Here is a 19,076-nt window from a genome sequence, read left to right on the forward strand (position 1 = left end):
ATGACTACGACTTGTTTTGTTTTCCCTGACGAGGGTATCCTATTTTCTGGTGGTGTCATTTAGTATCGTTTGCGTCTTTGTCAATCACGACTAAATGATATCGCCATGGTTTTGTAATACTCAACCTGGATTGGTTTCTTTTCATTTGCTCTCAAAATTGTAAAATCGATCGCAAAAAAAAAGAATTTTGGTCATGTTTGGATCAGAGAGCGGGTTCTCTTTTTGATTCTAGATATTACTAGCATCTGGGACGTGGGTTAAGCCGGCCAAAGAGGCAAATTTCTTTCCTGAGTATAAAGTATAAGAAATAAAAAAGTAGATATAATATCGTCTGGTTAAAACAGCCAGACGATATTATATTTACCTGATTAAACAATACAACGAAACTAGGCAGTATAGAAGCTTACTGGAATTGCTAGAAGTAGGCTAAATGTAGGTAGTCTAACGACCTTTCGTAAGATTTGCCTCTTTTCGCAGGAATTTCGTCAAAGGTAAACACACGGGTGGCGACAAACAAGTCTCTAACGGTTCCAAATTCTGTTTGAGATTGATTTTAATGGTTGATATTCATATTTAATAATAATTAACTCCAGTAGCATTAGCGTAATAAATACTGGACGTGCAAGTGGAAATTGAAAGGATACCCTGGTGGACTAAATCTAGACGTTACAATAGAGACTCTTACTTTCGACAAAATAAATAACAAATATGTTCTCTGTCGATCGCTAGCTCTTTCGAATAGTGCTTTGCAATTTGCTCAATTAGTACAAAACAAACGTTTGCCACCTTTGCTAGCCCTATATCTTAAGTGAGCGTTAGTATTGTTTGACTCCAAATACGCATGTACCCACCCAGTTGATGGAGATGCTTATAGAGATACTTTTTCCTGTGTTTACTTCTCAATAGTTTCTATTACGGTGTTCCGCAAGCTTTCTCACAGCTCTAATTGCAAACCTTCTGCTTTGAGGTTGCACAGGTAACTCAGAACGGTGTCCTTTCAATGAGTTCATTGTTGCCAGTTCGCCAAATTAGAAGAGGTTACATAACACGGAGATACTAGCGTGGTCCTTAGAACGCCGTTTTTTTGTATATATAACCTGTTACTGCGGTAATATAGTTTGCCGCCTTTCATCGAAGGCTCGGCGGTTCTATGTAAAGCTCTTTCCCAAAACAGGAAGATTGCTGTGTTATTAATTCTAAGAACAATTATTTCTGTAAGGCAGGAAAAGAGCTCAGTAATAGGACAAAGTATTTTCTATGGAAACACATCACACAGATTACCTATCGCGTTATAAGTCTTTACAGTGTATCACGCTCTTCTGATCTATTTTAAATATGACTTAACTGGTACCAAAGACAAAGTCTTAGTCTTCGATACGTGAAACTATCATATCGTTACATAGTTACCACTATTTTGCGCAGTGGAATTTGAAAGCTGGTTACATAATGAAACTGTGGCAGACATAAAGCAGGAACTGCCAATAGCTACTTTAGGATGTAAAATACTTCGTCCACCTAGTGGCCATGACCGATAAAACACTCGGCTGTATATGATTATAAAATCTTATCTAAAGATGGAATTCAGTTATGTTTGGCCAATTTAGCTCGAAACATGCCCCGTTTAAGTTTGTTCTTGATTTGCTGCTGGCAGCCTATCACTAACGGTTTAGCGGGCGGAAACAAAGAACCCACTATTTCGAACGATTACAAATAGGAGATGGGGCTACGTTTTGTCGGAGCACACAATCAAATACTACATTAAATTGTAAAGGCGAGTATAGATAAAGTTTAAGGTAGATTTTTCTACTATAGTGGTACTGAATATATTGTCCCATGTCGCAGTTACGAAACAGTCGATGAGGATCTGCTGATACGGATAAAATACCATCGTTGCCTTGCCAGTCTAACAACGATAATGTGTTGAAAACAATGGAGCCAAATATTTTAGTGCAGGAGTACATTATTCCTCTTGAACAATTATTTTCTCTTTAGTAAAATTGACGACTTTTGATTTGGATGATACGTTCTCGTTTGACTGAATTTCGATTTGAATTCACCCGCGATAACGCCATTATTATATGTTCCACGTACGCATCAGTTTATTTCAGTTTGGTACACATAGACATAAACGACTTTTTCGCTTAGCGAGTGTCTTATACATCATTTAAAATCTTCAACACTCGACTATTAAGTGCTACTCTTAAACTGGCCGCTAACTTTCTCAAAAGCTGTAGTAGCAACAACTAATTGACGCGATACGCTGTATCCCATCTAGGCCTCGAAGAAACGAAAAACGGACTTCTCAAAAGGACAATACGTTTTTCCTCCGGCCCTGAATTTGGCTTCTAGCGAAGTAAGTGGAGAACGTCGTAGTTTCCGTAGGGAACTACTTTTTGTAGAAACGACAGAAGATAGTCAAAATCGATGAAATAGCAAATATTGTTTGTTTACACCGTAAAAGATGATATATCGATAGACGATATTGAAGTGTTTCTATACAACTGTTCTATTCTCTACATGAACATTACTACCTGTTCAGCCGTTTGCTTGTTTAATGTCTGTGTGATAGAAATATACGGTGTCTCAGTGGGCCTTTAGTGCTAAAAGTCAACGAGGACGAAGTACAAGCGCAAAAAAGATACCTAAAAATAGTTAGCTGTCACGTAACCATAGCGCTACAGGAGTAATCATATTTGGTTCAACAAAGCTGCTTGTGTTGGTACTTCGATTGATATAGCACTGACGATAAATTAAGCACTTCGAAATCGAGTTGCTTCTATCAGTCTAGATGACCCCTGGTGACAACCAGATCCATTCATAAGGTTCATATAAGTTCGTCTCCATTGTCATTAGTCGTACTTCTGTTTTCTGACTTGTGAAAATGTTCCCTCTTTACTTGGTATGATCTATATACTGTACCAAAATCAACAGGATTGCGTGTTATATCTTTTACCACTAGGTGTGTCTAGGTCTTGTAGAGTATAGAATATTTGTAGAGGAGCTAAGGGCAAACCGTTATTTGTTCTTTTCTCTGTTATGCGGTACTTGTGAATGGTTTTTATAATCACATTTTCTTGTAGACAATTTCACATAACTTCTACTTCTTAATTTTCACGTTGCGACTTTTTTCGCTATTAGTTAAATCTGAACTATAGCAAATGAACCACTAGTTATATCACTGCTCTGCCGCCAGAGGGTCCCTTCAGAGCTTGTTCATGATAGCTTTTGGTATATTTCTACTACACGAGGACTGACAGTACATGTAAATAGGTACATCACCGACTTTTTGATAGATGTTGCAGTTGATAGTGTTTCCAGGATGTCACCAAAAGCTTAAGGATTTTATAATATATATATATATATATATATATGTACATATTTTGTTTAATGTACTGATCCGGTTCCCAGAACGTATATTAAGCAAAGACACAACTTTTCTATATGTCGCGGTTGACGTACTGATTCTGTTTCTGGCAAGCTGCTAAAAATTATGCTTTTTCTCTGAAAATTAACTAAGGATTTTTTTCTATGAAAATAAACTCTAAAATAGTCGCTTTAACATTTAGATTTACAGTTACGCGAGAATCACGAGTTTTTCAACTCGAAAGCTGCTAAAACGTCGTTATCTTTCCAATGTTAGTTACCTAGTCTACTTAGTTAGAAGCTCACTATTTTTTTTGTTAGGTCATTAGGTAGTAGTTAGGCTGGCATCACAAAAGACCTTTTTTATTATGTTTTTCTCGCCCTACAAACGTCACCTGCGACTTGAAAATTGAGAAATTAATTATGAATGTTCATTGAATTGCGATTTAACTCGTTGAAAACTTTCGAGTAGTACCAAAAGATATCCGTCTACATAAGCGTTCACGTAAAAAATGTTCATCATAGTGTTACATAAGCCGAAAAAGCCACCACATTTGACTTTTAGCCTTTTTCAGGCCGAAACATTCATTTTAGCCGTAGGGTGTATATATATATATATATATATATATATATATATATATGTCTATATACGTATATACACGTGTGTTTTTACAAAGGCCGTCGAGATTCATCGATCTGTGTGAAGAGTTGGCGCAAACGAAGTGCGACTTGAGATAGTAGAAAGGATGTCGATATTTAGTATTTGTCTCATAAGATCTTGTAAATATCTTAGAAAATTGTGTTACCAAAATATTCACAATATCAGCCACAGTGCCTCACTCGTAAAACCTTTTAAATTTCCCTCGGATTAGGTTTGCATCCAATTGCCGCATGGGGGAAATAAATCTACTTTCGATTTTTTCCAGACGACATATCAATTTTAGACATGCACTGCGTTAAAAATTAACTCTTCGCCATCTATATATTGATAAAAAAAATCTCTTGCATACATAAATACATAAAACATCACAACAGGTTCTTATTTTTTAGATGGCATTTTCTTTAAAGCTGATATTTGATTTGGTTCAACGAGATCTTTCAGTTAGTGCGACGAAATACCCCCTAGATAGAGTTTCATTATGACTACCATTACGACAGAATTTCCTTTACTTTCACTAAAATGAATTATATAAAATTATGTAAAAACCACTTGGGTCGCGCCAGATAAACTGTGGTTCGATAGATGGAATTCATTTGCGATTCTGTGGCAGAGACTTCTCCTTGCGGCCATTACGTTGCAATAAAGTTATCTTCATGATTTATTTAATCTAAAAGCGGCATTTAGGTCGTCGCAGTTACTGCGCCCTGCGCATCGTATGCTTCTATTAAAATGTTGTAACAGTCGTGTTCTAATATTTAATAATAACATAACCTGTTCTAATATTTAATTCATGCCGCACCTCATATTTAAGACATATCTTGCTAAATTTGAAAAGGGTTTTCTGTTAATAATGCATTTTGGCTTCATGAAAAAAATTAGACCCTGGCTCTGCACAGAGCCCTGTTCAGAGATCGCACCGGACTCAGATCCCATAGTCGTAAGACTGTGCCTGCTTGCGCGTTGTGCTTTTCGGTGCTCGCCTGATGGCCGACAGTCAGGATCAATCATAATCTGAGCGTCTCATCAACCCTTCATGTACCTATTGTGTGGATCGTTCTATCGCAGTAGGTTTTGCAAGTTCGGCAATGGCCTCACAAGGTCAGCTTTACAAGCGTTGCATCTCACTTGTAGTAACACTGAACATTAATCAGCCTCGTTATCTTAGTCAGGTGTCGAACGGAGTCCACAGAGCGATAGGTGTAAAAAATAGTGCCCTGTGCAAGAAGGCAAGCATGTGCCGGATCGAGTACATATTAGAACCAGTTTTTTTCTAGCCGAAATTACATCGGCTTTAAAAAATTGGCCCAATCCGTCCACGCTAATGGGTTAACTTGAAGCTAAGGGCTTAGTTGAAGAATTATATGCACCTGCTACAACTGCATCATGAATGTGAGTTATTTAGAAACGTCAGCCGTTTGAACTTTGTACTTTTTTGCCTTTCGTTGTTAAACTCAACAGAAATTAGTAGGCATATTACGTTATGCCGCATGCGTATTTGTTGTCGATTGAGGCTACAATATAGTTTTGGCTGTTTAAATTCGTTATTACAAATGGTTTTGAGAGACAATAAACGAGTAACAAAAAAAAACAACGGACCTTTGTTCTTCTTTAAAAAAAAATGGACGAAAAATATTTTTGGCTTTATTTTCTTCTTCCTGTTCTATATGTCCACAACATATTTGTGATATTTTAGCGCTTTTCAAGTGGCTTTGTAATACTCAAACTGGAGAAAATTCGCTTGTCCGGACGGGACAGAAGACATGCTTATGGAACGCACGACACAATCATATCATACACTATGTGATAAAGGCATTTGAAGTTTGGTTCCTGGGTTCTGTCGTCTGCGGGTAATTTGTCTAATTCAGATATAATTACATCGGTGGATATTTGTGGGCGGGCTTTCTCTGGCATAACAGAGCAAATGCAATAGAAACTTCTTCAAGATGCTATAAAAAACCACACATTCCGCATATGATTGGTTTGTTTGATATCTCAAAGCTGCTTTAGTTTTCATGAAATGTATTCACTGATGATAGCGTTTGCCGCAGACGGCTAACGTGTACCGTTTATTTTACTGGCGGTACTCGGAAAACTGTTGGAGAGCTTTACGGCCTTCCTTGAAAAGCGTTTCCAGAACTGAAATTGCTTGTTGTATGAATCAATATCGGAACGCAGCCTTCATAATTGGAATTTTCTGGTTGAGCTACAGGGAGATTTACGCAGTTAAGAACGTGGGTCTTTATTAGGTAGGCCTTGATATCGACAAATATTATTCTTAACCGTTAAATACGCATACTAGAGTACTAACAAAGCTCGTAAAGACCTTAATGATAACATTGAACGCACAATAATGAAACGTAAACAATGTTGATTCTCAGAAAAGGAAAGTAGAATATAATTTATATTCAATGATGCGCCGATTCGTATTATTTAACGTCGGCTCCGTGTTGACTTTGAAAATACAGTTACTAGTAACAGAGATAGGCAATTTAAGGACTGACTTTTTTCAGTATGCCTTTTTTTATAACAACAACCTATCCTAACTTCTTAACTATGGAAAACGAAAACTTCAATCCATGCTTTCGGATCTATCTGCTTAGCTTGCAGTATGATACAATAGTTACAATACAGTAAATGATTTTGAGATAATAGACCAATAAGCAACAGTTGTCTGTATTAAGGGATTAAAAAGTAATTTGCTTAGTTTGCACGTGATCTGTATCAGACCGACTGCTTTATTCTGCCAAAGGCCACGATGAAAGGGGGACTCAAACCCAAAATACGAATTATCCGATACGCGAGCGTTTTACTCTGTACCTGCTGTGCGACACGAACCTACGTTCTGCGTGCCTTTGAACAGCGTGTGAACTTGCCTTTACACTAGATAAATGCATGGTAAGTTTAAAAATAAACAATGGACGTTAGCATTGCTCAACAGTTGACCATCCCGTGTCTACGGAATCGGTAGCGCTTGCAGAGCACCTACCGAAACCCAAGATCAGCAAAAGAGCTGCGTCTTTCTGTGTTAGTCTCAAAATTGACGCTCATACATTATCTGCAAATGGATATATCCACAAGGACATAATACACAGGTTTACATATAACTGTAGTAATAAAAGTATGATTTTTGTGAATAATCACAACAACTGTGTCTGACTTTGTATGCTTGTGGATCCTTTCAACAGATCGATTGGAACATTGTTTGGAAGACCTGCTCGGCTTCTTCCTCCGGTCCGGCTGATTCGTCGCACTTACTAGCAATGTGTTGTAGAAAACTATACAATACTAATTTCTAAATGGACTTCAACCAGCGCAGACCAATGATATCCTTAAACAGCTCGTTTACGTTACAGATTTAATGCATAATGTACCTTCGATTTGATACCTTTATAGGAATCTGTGGTACAAAACAGAGAAATCGTGACGCAGTATTATTATTGTAGAATCAGACTTTAATCAGCCGTAGCGCATTTCACAGACGATTTTTCCAACTGTAGTAGCTAATGTTTCATAAACAAACACCAGCCTGGATCAGCTGATGCAATGGAACCGCCGGCTATCATGGATTTTTGTCATACAGTTCTTACTCCTAAGCTTATAATGCGTTCTGGTTTTACGACCGGCCGCAGTGGACCCGCTTAGCCTAAATTTAGGTATGTTGGTAGAATTTATAAGCGATAAGTTACTAGAGCTTAACTCTAATTAGGGGTCGAAATAGCTAGACTCGCAGTCATTTACTAATTGGAAATGAGCATCGCGACAAGCTTCATGATGTCTTGAAAATAGATAAGCGCAATGCCGTTTTAGCAATAGGAAAATTATCGAAAGCACGCTTAAAGACGCGAAAACATCATGCCGCGCAAGCGACGTATCGGGAAAAAATTTCCTTATAGACTAATGCTACGGCTTCAGCTTCATTGTTTTCGATCTGAAGCAAAAACCAATTTGGTAACCTTAACCCGGCTGCAGAACTATGGTTATCGCGAGCTGAGCGGTACACCTTGTATAAGAGCTTCCCGAACTATATTCCGTTTTCATTGATAGAAATTTTAATCTATTTAAAAAATAGGGATATGAAATATACAGATAATATTTGTCGTTAATACAAAAGCTCTAAAAGAGCTAATTATTGGCCAAGGGGTAGATTTATCGACTATATGATAAGAATTATAAACCATTATATTTCATCAATATAAAATATCTATAGAACAACGTAAATGGATCCTTAAAGTAAAGCAACAACCATTTTTAGTATATCATTAAACAAATTATTATTATTGGAAAAGTAAAATATATACAATTGCCACCTTTTCTCTTATCTATCCTAATGATTAGAATAGGTACCCTACGATCATATCAGCAGCTGATAGTACAGCCAAACTTATAGCAGGAATTAAATGTCTAGTGGGCAAACTTTCTATTCTTCTTTTAATCTTACAATATATATATATATATATATATATGCTCTGCTCACATCTACAATAGTTGATTGCAGTCACATTCTAACTACACAAAGGTATCGAAATAAGACTTCGAACAAGTATTAAAAAAATGAAAAAAAAAAATGATTATATACTTAGTTGATTGTGGAACTTCGAGTTCTATAAGACAATTTGAGCGAGGTGTTCGATGGGGTCTACAAATAACACATGTCGACCATCTAAATTCTTTATCATAAATTTAGCCTTTGAAACCAACATTTCACGGCGTATTTCTTACTTCGTAGATCTGTGACTTTTGCACTTTAGTAAATGCTTACTGGATATAGGTAGCCACACTGCACGTCGTATCCATGACTCTATTCTTCTACCGCTACGGTCGTGGCGAAGAGACTCGTGGATCGAAGCGGCATTTATCACGGTTATTATACGGTTATACGCTTTAGCAGTTACTAGTTTTCTTGTCCGTCTTCACAAACGGATCTGTGGCCCAGGCGCTATTAATGTTAAATGCCAGATGGTTTGTTGTTGGCGGCTATTGATTCCGCAAGATTCACGAGAGTCTCGGTTTGATTCAGAGTCAGCCCACATATTATGTGATGGAATATATACTTCGGTTTGAAAAAAACCTCCATTCATTCATAAGGATATGTATGCAGACTAAATTATGCTTGTATTGAAAGTTTTGCCTTCTTGCCCTTATAATGCATTTAACTATGAGATTATGGGATCTGGAGAACAGCTTCCCTTTAAGCTAGCTCAGTTGCCAAACTTGACACTCCTACATTAAGATAGTTTTGTTCCTCTAACATTCACATTCACAGAATTTCAGTGAATCAGCGGTAACGGCCAAAGCGACCAACCAGCGGATAACAATTTACGAAACATTTATATATATATGTATAAACATACAGGATTTAATAGAATTCACCGACTTTTTTTTGTCTATGTAACGGCTCAAAGGATACCAACTCTTCTGTTGAATAAAAATGCCCCGTTCTATCTATTTAATTATTTTTTTTTTCGTGAGACAAATCTATATTTTACAATAACGTACCAGAAAAAGCCTTTCTATAATTAGGAATAATTTTAAAATAGAATTTCATTGCTCAAAGCAACACGCAATATCGCGTTATGTATGCAAATAATGAAGAACACATTCTTCTGTTTTCCTACTAAATGGGTTCTTTATATTGCGACCCAGTGCAGTACCAAGTGTAAGTCGAAATCTGCTGTTTGTAAACATACAAGCGATAAGCTGCACGGATCTAAGAGAAAATAACAGTTGAGGTTCCTTAATTCGTTTGTTTTTACATTTTGTTATTGGAAACTTCTATAAAATAAAAACTATTTTTTTCAGAAGTTATATCAAGAAACAGTTAAAAAAAAACTCAAAGATAGCTCATTCAGTACTGTGAACTTACTTATGTATGAACCTGTGTTATGAACTTTATGTCTAGAACATGTTTGTGAAATACATGCAGAGGTCCAATCCAGGTCCAATAATATGAACAATATTTCCTTTTACCAACAGCAATATATATACATAACTGAAATGCTGTTTAGCGTCTGGTGTCCAAATAAAAAGCTTAGCATTTTTGCATAAAAAATAGCATAAACGCTATTTTTTGCTTTTAGTTGATTTTATGTCGATATTTTTGTACTTTTTAAGGGAAGTTTTTTGAACGGGCATTTTGACTACTGATTTGCATTACGTCTATAGTTAGTTGTATTATAGAGAAATAATCTTGCTTTATTAATATTTGTTTGTATGCTTTTATTAAGCAAAGTACAAATTACATGTAAAAAAAAATTTGCTTTAATCGATCATATTTTATGATGGGAGGTGTGCGCTTGAGTACAGTGTCTCTTGCTATAAATGTTTGATAGATTGCCTGTATTTATAGTTCTCTGTTGCTTAGTCGGAACCGTTATTATCGATATTTTTTTTGCGTATTCGTAAGTCATAATTTTAGTTACACAGTGAGCATTACATGATAGACATGCACACTACCGAAACCTATCGTACAACAACAACAATGTCACGCTATAGCGTGACATGTTCATGGGCGGAGCGAAAGCATTAAGTAGATCTCATGTTGAAGCTTCACTATGACGCATATCTCTCTCTCTCTCTCTCTCTCTCTCTCTCTCTCTCTCTCTCTCTCTCTCTCTCTAGTTTCCTCAATCTACTCTCGTCCTTCGTACTTTTCGGTTTTTGCCCACGATTTTTCTCTTTCGCTAGTAGAGATATCATTGCTCTCATCATACTCTCTTGATTCTTCGATCTTGTTTTTGTGAATGCTCACGCGAATATCGTTATATGGTCTAGTGTCTAAAACGATAGGTTTCTGTAGCATGATTGATTCTAAAGAAATTTTATAATAGATCCTCTGGCTGCATTTCCTTGAGAAGTTAGCACGGAAACATTAGAGGGTTAACCTGCTTGGTTGACTTGATGCGGACCAAATAGACAGAAGAATGTCTTGCTAAGATGCTATATACTAATAAACAGCCATTGTAGTATGTAACAAAGTCAATAATTTTTCGATCACTTGTTGTTGTAAAAATACTAACAGAGCATAGTCGTTCAGGTATGAAGCCTGTCTTTACGAGCATGCATCGTGCACAACCTTAAGACTCTTATGAATATCCCAGATTAATGTAATAACAAGGTAATATATACGGTTATTATGGTATAGTAGTAAAGGCATGCCTAGAATTGGGTAAGACCTTGGTCTTACGTTCAAAGTAATCAGGTAAATTATAATAGCTAACAATATAGGCTCCCCAAAAACATGAAATCTAAGGACAAACCAAACGTATACGTGGCTAAAGCCTTCCATGCAACAGGGCCAAAATATATGCTGGTATTTCTAAAATTACGCATATAAGATCTACTTACTTAGCCCAAAGATGCAGTTTTTGTCCTCTAATAATTCTAATAGGAGCTAATTAAGTCTCGTGCAAAAAATGTACCCAAATGGACCGAGGTTTCGTTCTCTGAGGAAATCCTTTAACGATAAAGCAGCTTCTTTCCTGACTGTACGTATAAATGTAATCGCCGTTTTCCCCCAGTGCGTCGTATTGACTAGACACTGTGTTTGCAATTTCCAAATTGTCATTTGCCGTCGGCACCAATAGATAGCAGGGGCTTACATGATAAGATGATTCACGGTACAGTGGACAATTAAAATCTTGTTTTCGATATTCTAGATAGCGTTTAATGTATGTTAAAACTGAAACTGTGAGAGTTTGCATTGCATATCTTTGTTCAAAGATGAGTGAGTCGTTTGTTCCAGTAGGGATGAATATGCGTTTGATCATTCAAAATGATCAAAACGACCTGTAATAAATTGACTAACATCTATATCTCTTGTGGTATTGGATCCACACTTTCGTCTCTAATCTCTGTCACAGGTTTTCCAAGATCTTTGATGGATTCCTATTTATCTTTGAAACGCTTGAATCATTTATTTACTCGATGTTTGATTGCCGTAAGAATTCTGCAAAGTTCGTAGAATGTCGTTGAGGTTTATCCTATTCTTCACACGGAACCTAGTATAAGTGTGCTGTTGGATTTGGGAGAGATCGTAAAACGCTCGATACACATGGTCTTACCAAGTGTCCTTAAAAAGGTATAGACTGTACCGCATCCTTATGGAATTTCACCTAACCCTATAAAGCGCCCATAAAGATATGCGGACAACGAAAGGAATTGTTTGAAAGTAGGTTAGATAATAGTTTTTTGAATACAGCATTTTAGGGAAGTTTATCCTTTCATTTTAACTTATGACTGGTACGAATCCAGATTTGACCGCGGACCTTTACATGATACACAATTTTTCTGAATTATCTCTCGTACCTTAGAACATTTTTGTTCTCACAAATTTCTCGTGTATATACACACGTTGATTAATATTAAATTTCGGTTTGATAGTTTTATTAGAGCGAGCCTATGTTCTCTTACATTCTTCTTTACTCATACGCGTTTTGTTATTACGTATTTTCGTGTTGTTCAGTGGACGCTAGCAAACGTGAGTAGATGTCATGCTCCCAGCAAGAAATCTGGGATCTTCCGTTCGATATTTCGGGTTTCCGTCCGCGTCGAGATGTTTCGGAAAAATATATTGCGAGTCGTTCGTCGTGGCTATATATAATTGATTTTAAATATATTATCGATTTTCTCTGTTAAATTGGGAGCGATTCTAGTACGTTTTGGCTTAGCTCAGCGCATTCATAAATTTTGGTATGTTGTCATTTACGGTCGTTGTATGATTACTAAAACCTGAGACGCAGCGCTATTTTTACGGGATATATTTCGATCTATATATGTTCGACCAACTAAATAGCTCGCTCTAAGTCAGTTTCCACCTGACCGAGAATTCAACTTGGTCCGTACGATCAGAACATTGCCGAGGGGTTCTATTAATCTTATTATTGATCTTTAGTTTATTAACATATATTTCGTGTCATAAAGTCAACGATCTTCAGATGGGCTGGGATTTTGAGATTCTAAATAAACTGATTGTGCGTTTAGACGTTTTAGATTTTCGGCTATATATATCATGTATGTTTAACTAGAACTAGACGAACTGCTAGATGTTTGATCCTTAATGTTTGAAGAGAAGCCTATATATGGCTGGCCTTAGCGGTTTTTGAATGAGAAGTAAATTTTTTTATTCTCTGCAAACGAGTGAGGGATTATTTACCTTTTCTAGTTCGGCTCAAGGCTGGGTGTCCACTTTATGTACTGTCGAGGTACTTTATAAGCGTGGCTGATCTATGAGAACATGTCCTTCTATTAAATGAGTAACTCTACGTACGTGTGCGAAGGTCGCGTTTGCTGTTTCGCCTAAATAATTTAAGGCTACTCATACTATACGCTTATACAGCTGATATTTCATTAGGTCAAAAGTTCTATTTTACCCACTTTTACCCATGGTCGACATTAGAGTAGTAACAACTGAAGTCAGTTTGTCTTACAAGCATATATATTTTTCAGGGGAACGATCGCTTAGATTTCGCTTCGAACATGCTAGCGGATATCATAATTAAGCTTAGATCTTTGGAAGCAGAAAGAGTTTTCCCCAGCTACATTCGAATGATGGCAGAGACTATAGCGGTAATAATAAAAGAATCAAAATATTAACTGTAAATCTGTCGCCAATGATATACCTGGCCGTTAAACAAAAAATTTAGAATAGAACGGTGACATGGCTATCAGACTTGATATGGACGATTCGCTAGTTCAAGCCCTGTAAATGATACATATCACACATCAATTGAATGGCTATAGATAAGTAAGGCGTTTTGTGATGATTCATTTCGATATTTGCCCCAGATTATTGTTGTGTAAGACATTTCAATAGCATCATCCATATAGGAAAATAACACTTAGTTACGTATTATCTAATAACAGGCTGTTCGCTTATAATTGTGGGGTGACAGATGTATCGTCTATTGTTAAACGATATATGAACTCCCTATCATTTCAACTCAGGTCATAGAATTCGTTTCGTGTAAGGTTTTTTTGTTAAATAGAGCTTGATAATGTTTGTTTTATACTTGCACGTGCTGGAATACTGTTAAACTGAATAGCTCAGAGCATGTCTTGCGACGTTTTCTTACAGGCAGAATTTTTTTCATGCAGCAAGGTAATCCAGCTTACGAAAAACATCCCGTGGATGGGTCTTAACAGGCAAGTGGATAAGGGTCATAGAGATTTAGTTCTGTCTCAGGTTTCCTGCAACTTCGGACATTTTAGTATTGATAATGAAAACCCTCGTGATAATCTAATGCGCAAGCCTCATATTCATCTCTGGGCATGAAAGTGTTACATCAAAGCACAATGTGATAAGTTAATAAAGATGATAGATTTCCAATTACAATTTTTCGGAATAATAGACAAGCCTAGAAAAACAATACCTACATCTACCAATAGTCTTTCTACGTTATATTATTACCAATGGTCGTCTGTTTGGGGCTTCAGAAAAGCCAGCGAATGAAAACAGCAGACTGTTCGGCAAAAATATATCGGGTGTCTTCTGCGCGCTTTGATCACAGCCTGAGAGAGCGTTTTACCATGAAAGCGAACGGCGCCGCATTGGCACTTTGTAGCAGTCAGCCTTATTTTGATGATATCGAGGAACATCTGTGACTTGTACGCAACTTCTCACCATTATTATTGCTATTTTCATCATTGGAACCCTTTGCTAATCTCGTTTTTGCTGTCACCTTCGGCCTTGTGATACTACGTATGGGCTGAGGCAATCATTTACGATCAGCGTTTGCCAAATGCGTCGAGCATGTTCTAAGTTCAACTACTGTTTAGAGAGTTTACGATAGCGATCTCGCAACGATTACTATTTAAACCGTGTTAATTAGATGCAGCTTGCCAACAAAAACATAAGGCGACGCACGTCCGAAAGCAGGGAGTACTTAGTTAAGCTAGACAGTTCGTACGGTAAAACGAGAGTGGGTCAACGACCCGGTATATTCTCGTTGTCTCCAGTACAGTGACGCTCTTGTTCGTTTAGTAGCATTTGAAGAATGTCCCCCCACAGACGCTCAATGCGAATGTGCTGCTACGATAGGCCGTCAGCCTGTATTAAACGCTGTTCCCCTGTAAGACTTCGATCTTACTAATGGCGGTATGTGACCATCCTATTGGCCTGTGCGTTCTTACATGTTTTTGTGCTGAGTCAAAAAAAAAAACTAAAATGCAGTAGAACTTCGTTAATTAGTCGGAGGGTATTGGTATTATTAAATATTACATATCTTGGTTCTAAAACGATGTAAAAATAGGATAACCTACTATACATCGGTGGCGTTCTCCGTCGAAATAAGTAAACAGTGATTGCAATACTACGCAACTATTATCTATGGTAAAATACTGAATACGCGAAGCTTTGAGCGTACCTTTATACCTGATAAGATATAACAAGCAAGATTAACAAGGCAGTTCATTCTCGTGAATCGCGTCTATATTGGACAAATTTAATTATAAGCCTGCAACTATTCGACGAGTGAAAAATTTTACCCAACGGAGAATACTAGCCGTAACACCGTGCACGTTTGCTGGTTGAGAGTGGAGTAATTGAGCTGGTCAAATAACTAGTACTGATATTGGAATTACAGTACATTACAAATGGCGGCGTTCGATGATCTTTTTTTAATTTCAAGCTAGAGGATGATAATGCCATTAGCCATACAGAGTTCGACATTAAATACATTTCTCTTTCTTTTTTTTCTAGAGTGATCTGCGATAATATTCTGTCTCTAAATCGTTTTTAATACGAGTCCGCATAATCCGCTAGTGAAATGAAGTATCAGCAGTATTTCTGGCAGTTACGAGAAAAAAAAATGCTACGAAGGCGCTTGGTTAGCGGCAGGCAGCAACTAGCAATCTTTTTCGGTTCGCGTCTTTGGATAGGCGAGACCCTAACAGGATGATGGTAACGATGACGAAATAGATAATTTCTGTTCTCAATGATCTGTCGGTCAGCTTTTACATTTTCCAGTAGCATCGGACCGGAATCTAAGTTGCGACGTTTCGTGCCGATGACTTTCGTAGATGTACCGGCAACAAGATTATACTATAGATTCCTTGCAATATTGGAAATATGCTGTTCTCTGTTATTACGCGCTGATTGTGGAAAACGTGCTTTAATAAAAATATTTTGATCACTGTTCGCAATACAGATCATAAGGTGTATATTTGTAATTTCCAAATAAAATCGCTTAAGAAGTTTCGTGTTTACCAGAACAAGAGTTCTGGTTTTTTTTTTTTCTTTTTGTTAGCGTCATTACAACAAAAAGGATCCCAAAGTAATAAACTTAGTTTTATTATTGCTGTCCTTAAAAGTAACTCACCAGCAGTTGGAGAGGTAAGGAAGTGCATCCGTCGTCTTGATCACATGCAAAGGCTCGTCGAAAACATATCAGGCCTCACCTAACGTGCCTCGGCATACAATTAATCAGATGCTCCGTGCAAAGATTTTGAATCTCGAAGCAAACAACTTACCATTACATCATCATTATTAGGGAGAAAACCGAAATGCGACAAACTGCGCTCTAGACTTCTTCAAATTCACGATCGTGAAATTTATAAGAAGGACTCTTTATGCTTTATGTACGCTAGGCTGACATTTCAGACTTTTTTTTCTTTTAACACACGAAAGGGTCGATACTAAAAAGCTAAGGACTACTCAAAAAAGGACAAAAAAGTAACTGAATTGAACTCCTGAAATGAATTAATACCGGTTGAAAAATTAACGAATATGCTTTAACTTCGCAAAAAAAATCGGCTAACAACAAATCGTCAATCGAACGAAAGACATTAGACAATAGTTATTACCCTTATATCCAAGCCTGAACAATTACTGGAGAACATTTTAATGATTTAACTGAAGAATACGCAGCGCAAGGACCCAAATATTTTTCGCTAGGAAATTGATTATATAGGCTAGCTTCGTTCTAATGGCCACTGCAAGCGTAGCCTTTTCTGCACAAAGAAGCTTTGCCTTACTGAGTCTTGGGTGATCACATAGAGCTGGCAGAGGCTATTCTTTCAGGGTTATTTTTATAATTAGTTTCTCAATAAAAAAAAAAATTAAGAAGGGCCATATCAGGATTGCGATAATGAAATTATTTTCGAGTCTCTCACTATGGCAGATGATCCATTCCCGCTTAGATTGAACTGAGTAGACCTAAACAAGTGGACTGACAAAAATTGAATTAAGTACTTAGACTGCTAATTCACTAATTTAATTACGCCTTTCTTTCGTTAGTTCGTTATTAAGCAATGGCGGAGAAAATTCGAAACATTAGTGATAATTTCATCACGAATTTAATAGAAGCGTATGTCACAAACACTCTGGGCACAAGAACATGGGCAGGTAAGACTTTTCCCAGCAAAATACAACACCCCAATAATGGTGGTTAGCAACATAGTCCTCCAACATTTCAACCATCAAATGGACCTGACTTTGTAGACTTAACTGATTACGTCAATCTGCTATCTCGGTCTGCATAATATATCTCATACCGGCCATTTAACTTTCCACTCTGACTTGAGATCCACTTTTTACCCCTCGGTCTTTCACATAAGTAGTCGAACAAACGAATGCGTACATTCAAAAGCATTTGAAAGTCCATATAAGCCTTCACTAGCCCAGGCCATTATATAAAGCTAAACAGGGCGCTGTTTTTATCATTTGCAAGGTCAACGCCTGTGACATTTGGGCGAATATGTTGATAAAAAATGGGACGCATTTCGTAAATATGATTACTCATTCCACACTTATATGCCAACGATGTCTGCATATATAAATCCTAAGTACAATGATTTACTCGCTTGTTCCTCCACGGTACGGAGTTAAATAGATTATTTACGACTTAGTGTATTTCGCTTTATCCCCCCAATCCTAATTATACAACAATTACATATCATCCGAGAACGAATACGAGCTACTCTATTTGTGATATAGATATTCGTTGCTAAATACGGGCGCAAATACAACCAGTCCATTAAGTCATTTCCATTGCAGATGGGGGTCTTTAGCAAGCGCCTGTTCCTATTTATAGATTCATCTAAGACTATTGGTGAAGTGACCATTTTCAGTTAATCTGACATACTTCCTGACTAAAGTCTCTCTAAGCCACTTCTCGTTCTTGTTTAATGCCCATAATTGAAATACGACCTTAGCATGGCCCTTTATACGGCGTATCGCCGTTTAGGACGGATTTCTAGATATCAAATAGTGTTTATCATAAATCACAATATCTGAATATTTTGAAATGTTCAGAAAGTATTTTTTCGATTGGTCTAATCGATTTTTTGGTGTCACTACTCCGCAAAAATATGACGTTTGAAAACATTTTTTCGTTGCTTTTATAATCGAAGGACCACAACAAAACTTGGCATAATAAATTTTATGCTTGGAATTTAGCAGGCACAGCACTAGCCGCGCATATCAACTCTAAACATCTACAAAGATTCTCCTATTAGAGTCGTGAGCCATTTCATGGCTGTTTTGGAAAATATTTATGACGTAACTTCTTTTGTTCAGTGCTCTATTTTTCTATTTCTCGTACTTCTTTATGGGCCGGTGAAGCTAAACGATAGCTGTGCACTCAACGTTATATTCATTATCGTTCGTTCTTCGTTGTATGAATATATTTTTGGCTAACACGAAGATCATAAGGGAATTTTCCGTACTCAGAGCTGGTGTCTTCCTCAAGGGGTTTTTCGTTTATATCTACATATAGCAACATGGATGCAGCGTTGAGCCATACTAATGACCCTTGCTTTACTAGATTTGTGGCAACAGGTTGCCAAATTAGAGTCAAGCTAAGTTATGAAAGGTGAGTCGTTTCGGGACGAGCGATTACGTGGACAAACTGAACCAGAATAGGATTCTGGAGCCACCCTGTGGGACGGCTCAAGGATTAAGAATTGGGTAAACAGATAGATCAAGCGGAAAACTCGTCTACTTTTCTCACTAGACAGAAAGTAAAACTTCCATCCGCGTGCATTGCGATATACGAATCAAAGACGGTAACAGGTATATGTTGACATCGTGCGTTATTTTTGAACCAACTAGAAGCAG

At 37.2% G+C, this 19,076-nt stretch overlaps 1 long non-coding RNA gene across 1 annotated transcript; it reads left to right on the top strand.

Moving 5' to 3' along the window:
• The first annotated feature begins 14,798 nt into the window (after window positions 1–14,798).
• Window positions 14,799–16,217, top strand: LOC111263983 (uncharacterized). The gene is made up of 2 exons (XR_002682584.2): window positions 14,799–15,116; window positions 15,720–16,217. It is a non-coding gene; the product is annotated as an uncharacterized LOC111263983 (long non-coding RNA).
• The last annotated feature ends 2,859 nt before the right edge of the window (window positions 16,218–19,076 follow it).

Source organism: Varroa jacobsoni, unplaced genomic scaffold (genome assembly GCF_002532875.2).
Source record: "Varroa jacobsoni isolate VJ856 unplaced genomic scaffold, vjacob_1.0 scaffold_808, whole genome shotgun sequence".
Taxonomy (NCBI): Eukaryota; Metazoa; Arthropoda; class Arachnida; order Mesostigmata; family Varroidae; genus Varroa; species Varroa jacobsoni.